This window comes from Schistocerca cancellata, unplaced genomic scaffold (assembly GCF_023864275.1).
Source record: "Schistocerca cancellata isolate TAMUIC-IGC-003103 unplaced genomic scaffold, iqSchCanc2.1 HiC_scaffold_549, whole genome shotgun sequence".
Taxonomy (NCBI): Eukaryota; Metazoa; Arthropoda; class Insecta; order Orthoptera; family Acrididae; genus Schistocerca; species Schistocerca cancellata.
Window position 1 is genome coordinate 82,501 of NW_026046562.1, and position 5,000 is coordinate 87,500.

Here is a 5,000-nt window from a genome sequence, read left to right on the forward strand (position 1 = left end):
CGCTCCCTTGCCGCAACCACAGACGCGGCGCGCCTCCAGTCACGAGCGAAAAGCGCATCCTGACGAGACATAACTGCTGTGACATACTGAAGCTGCCTCAGACATTCACTTACAATGATCACTACCAACGAACCTCGGCCCCCCCCCCCCCCCCAACACACTCTCTTACCACGTTGTGTACTGTAATCCAACCCATTTCGCACCTTAACCTAACCCATTTTGCACCTTAACTTAACCAAATTCGTAACGCAATTTGTACCGCAATGTAACGCAATGTGTACCGCAATGTAACGCAATGTGTACCGCAATGTAACGCAATGTGTACCGCAATGTACCGCAATGTGTACCGCAATGTACCGCAATGTGTACCGCAATGTGTAACGCAATGTGTAACGCAATGTGTACCGCAATGTGTACCGCAATGTGTAACGCAATGTGTACCGCAATGTGTAACGCAATGTGTACCGCAATGTGTAACGCAATGTGTACCGCAATGTAACGCAATTTGTACCGCAATGTAACGCAATTTGTACCGCAATGTAACGCAATTTGTACCGCAATGTAACGCAATTTGTACCGCAATGTAACGCAATTTGTACCGCAATGTAACGCAATTTGTACCGCAATGTAACGCAATTTGTACCGCAATGTAACGCAATTTGTACCGCAATGTAACGCAATTTGTACCGCAATGTAACGCAATTTGTACCGCAATGTAACGCAATTTGTACCGCAATGTAACGCAATTTGTACCGCAATGTAACGCAATTTCTACCTTAACCTAACCCACGTTGTGCCTTAACCTAACCCACGTTGTGCCTTAACCTAACCCACGTTGTGCCTTAACCTAACCCACGTTGTGCCTTAACCTAACCCACGTTGTGCCTTAACCTAACCCACGTTGTGCCTTAACCTAACCCACGTTGTGCCTTAACCTAACCCACGTTGTGCCTTAACCTAACCCACGTTGTGCCTTAACCTAACCCACGTTGTGCCTTAACCTAACCCACGTTGTGCCTTAACCTAACCCACGTTGTGCCTTAACCTAACCCACGTTGTGCCTTAACCTAACCCACGTTGTGCCTTAACCTAACCCACGTTGTGCCTTAACCTAACCCACGTTGTGCCTTAACCTAACCCAAGTTGTGCCTTAACCTAACCCAAGTTGTGCCTTAACCTAACCCAAGTTGTGCCTTAACCTAACCCAAGTTGTGCCTTAACCTAACCCAAGTTGTGCCTTAACCTAACCCAAGTTGTGCCTTAACCTAACCCAAGTTGTGCCTTAACCTAACCCAAGTTGTGCCTTAACCTAACCCAAGTTGTGCCTTAACCTAACCCACGTTGTGCCTTAACCTAACCCAAGTTGTGCCTTAACCTAACCCAAGTTGTGCCTTAACCTAACCCACGTTGTGCCTTAACCTAACCCACGTTGTGCCTTAACCTAACCCACGTTGTGCCTTAACCTAACCCACGTTGTGCCTTAACCTAACCCACGTTGTGCCTTAACCTAACCCACGTTGTGCCTTAACCTAACCCACGTTGTGCCTTAACCTAACCCACGTTGTGCCTTAACCTAACCCACGTTGTGCCTTAACCTAACCCACGTTGTGCCTTAACCTAACCCACGTTGTGCCTTAACCTAACCCACGTTGTGCCTTAACCTAACCCACGTTGTGCCTTAACCTAACCCACGTTGTGCCTTAACCTAACCCACGTTGTGCCTTAACCTAACCCACGTTGTGCCTTAACCTAACCCACGTTGTGCCTTAACCTAACCCACGTTGTGCCTTAACCTAACCCAAGTTGTGCCTTAACCTAACCCAAGTTGTGCCTTAACCTAACCCAAGTTGTGCCTTAACCTAACCCAAGTTGTGCCTTAACCTAACCCAAGTTGTGCCTTAACCTAACCCAAGTTGTGCCTTAACCTAACCCAAGTTGTGCCTTAACCTAACCCAAGTTGTGCCTTAACCTAACCCAAGTTGTGCCTTAACCTAACCCACGTTGTGCCTTAACCTAACCCACGTTGTGCCTTAACCTAACCCACGTTGTGCCTTAACCTAACCCACGTTGTGCCTTAACCTAACCCACGTTGTGCCTTAACCTAACCCACGTTGTGCCTTAACCTAACCCACGTTGTGCCTTAACCTAACCCACGTTGTGCCTTAACCTAACCCACGTTGTGCCTTAACCTAACCCACGTTGTGCCTTAACCTAACCCACGTTGTGCCTTAACCTAACCCACGTTGTGCCTTAACCTAACCCACGTTGTGCCTTAACCTAACCCACGTTGTGCCTTAACCTAACCCACGTTGTGCCTTAACCTAACCCACGTTGTGCCTTAACCTAACCCACGTTGTGCCTTAACCTAACCCACGTTGTGCCTTAACCTAACCCACGTTGTGCCTTAACCTAACCCACGTTGTGCCTTAACCTAACCCAAGTTGTGCCTTAACCTAACCCACGTTGTGCCTTAACCTAACCCAAGTTGTGCCTTAACCTGCTCTGTAATTGGCATATGACACGTTACATTAATCCAGTGTTGTCTAACCACAACCCTCTGAATATAGTTCGCTACTCGCACCGCCCACCCTCTTGTGTATCGTTTCATGTTCAACACTTCGCAAGTGTTGCTTACTTTTTACATGCTCCCGCTGTACACTGTAATGTGGACGACTGCAGGATGTACATCGCCCCCACCCTCCCCCCTGCCTTCGCACGCTGGTCGTTCAGGTGCTTGCGTGTTCAATGCCCTTCGCAGCTGTTCACTGGCATTCGCATGTCGAAGCGCTCAGTCTACGTCGTGGTACGGCCTGTGTCCACTGTCCGCTGATGTCGTAAGCTTAACCCTCACATTGTACTGCACATAGGTCCGTATGTACTGCATGATACGCTGTGGCACATGTGTGACCGTACAACGACTGCGCCCAACAACAGCGAACCATACGGTCCAAATGTTGTGCACTCAGCCACGTGCCGTCTCCCCATAACAGCTACATTGCAGTGTGGTACGCCATAGAGACGTGTGGGATTAACGGACGCCCTGGATGGCGATCAGCATGAGCCGTCTGTTGATGTAGTGGCGCGTGTATTCAAACGTAGTCGTCTCTTCTCACACAGTGTGATAGCATGGTGCACCGCGTTCCACATCTGCGACATGGTACAGATGCTGGTTGACAGTCGGTCTCGTAATGGACATCGCATACGTAGGGGGCCACCTCCCACGTGTTCTCTAGTCGTGCACATTTTGTTGCGTGTATGTGGGCAGACGTAGTGTGTCGTGACACCTAACAGACAGGTATGCAATAATCGTTGCATTTGCAAACTGGGATGGACGTCTACGTTTGCTGGTGACGTTACGCAAATGAACAACTGGTAAACCCATTGTGGTGCGGTTGTTGTTGCTGGAGGTAAATCAGTAAGGGCAAATCTGTGTGTGAAGCGATACGCGGCGGTGGCTGGGTGGGACCGTCCCCGGCCGGTGAGGGGGGGCCGCCCGGCGTGCTGGCCGCGCGGTGCGTGGGCGCACGCGCTACAGCCGGCTGGTGGGGGCGCCCAGTGGCAGGCGCGCCGGCCGACGGACGCGGCAGGCGGCGCAGCTGCGCGCCGGGGCACCCTGCGCGCGGCGCCGGGCGGCCAAAGTGGGTCCTCGCGGGCCCGGTGCGAAGCGCGGTGGACATCTGCAGTGTGCTGGTCCGACTGAGGACTGTGTGCGTTGAGGATGCGCCGCCGCCCGGCACTCGGCGCCGCGACGCCGTCTGCTGCTCGGTCGCCCCAGCGGTTCTCGCTGGTGGTTTGTATCGCAGTTGTGCAGACGTGTTGGCACGTGCGCTGTGCTGAGAGAGTTCGCTTCGGCACCCACGTGGGGCCTTTGCCCTTCTGTGGCGCTGGCGTTGGAGCTGCCGGTCACCGTAGGTGGCGCGTGTTGTCTCCCGCCGGCAATGCCACGACAGCACGCTCCCGGGCCTCTGTCGGCAGCGGCAAGCTCAGTTGGGAGCACGGGTGGTCGCACCTAAAGCGTCTACTCGCCTAACTCCGGGCGATTGCGCCTCTCTCGAACCCGACCAAGTACTTAGGACGGCGCTGCGCGCCGCCGGGACCTGAGAGGGTTTCGAGGTGTATTGTGCAGGGGAGCTCAGCCTCCTCCTGTTTGCAGAATAATTGAGCGGACGCTTGCGTGTTCGCGCGGGCCCCTGGGACACACTCCCGGGCGGCCGGCTGCTCAGCTCTAGTTGACGCAGCTCCCTGGTTGATCCTGCCAGTAGTCATATGCTTGTCTCAAAGATTAAGCCATGCATGTCTCAGTACAAGCCGCATTAAGGTGAAACCGCGAATGGCTCATTAAATCAGTTATGGTTCCTTAGATCGTACCCACGTTACTTGGATAACTGTGGTAATTCTAGAGCTAATACATGCAAACAGAGTCCCGACCAGAGATGGAAGGGACGCTTTTATTAGATCAAAACCAATCGGTCGGCTCGTCCGGTCCGTTTGCCTTGGTGACTCTGAATAACTTTGGGCTGATCGCACGGTCCTCGTACCGGCGACGCATCTTTCAAATGTCTGCCTTATCAACTGTCGATGGTAGGTTCTGCGCCTACCATGGTTGTAACGGGTAACGGGGAATCAGGGTTCGATTCCGGAGAGGGAGCCTGAGAAACGGCTACCACATCCAAGGAAGGCAGCAGGCGCGCAAATTACCCACTCCCGGCACGGGGAGGTAGTGACGAAAAATAACGATACGGGACTCATCCGAGGCCCCGTAATCGGAATGAGTACACTTTAAATCCTTTAACGAGTATCTATTGGAGGGCAAGTCTGGTGCCAGCAGCCGCGGTAATTCCAGCTCCAATAGCGTATATTAAAGTTGTTGCGGTTAAAAAGCTCGTAGTTGGATTTGTGTCCCACGCTGTTGGTTCACCGCCCGTCGGTGTTTAACTGGCATGTATCGTGGGACGTCCTGCCGGTGGGGCGAGCCGAAGGCGTGCGACCGCCTCGTGCGT

At 52.8% G+C, this 5,000-nt stretch overlaps 1 non-coding gene across 1 annotated transcript in view; it reads left to right on the top strand.

Annotated features, from left to right (window-relative positions):
- Nucleotides 1-4,239: 4,239 nt before the first annotated feature.
- LOC126130121 (small subunit ribosomal RNA) overlaps nucleotides 4,240-5,000 on the top strand; it is a 1,909-nt gene continuing 1,148 nt past the window's right edge. The window contains exon 1 of the ribosomal RNA XR_007527365.1: nucleotides 4,240-5,000. This exon is cut by the window's right edge and continues 1,148 nt beyond it. This is a non-coding gene — a ribosomal RNA (small subunit ribosomal RNA).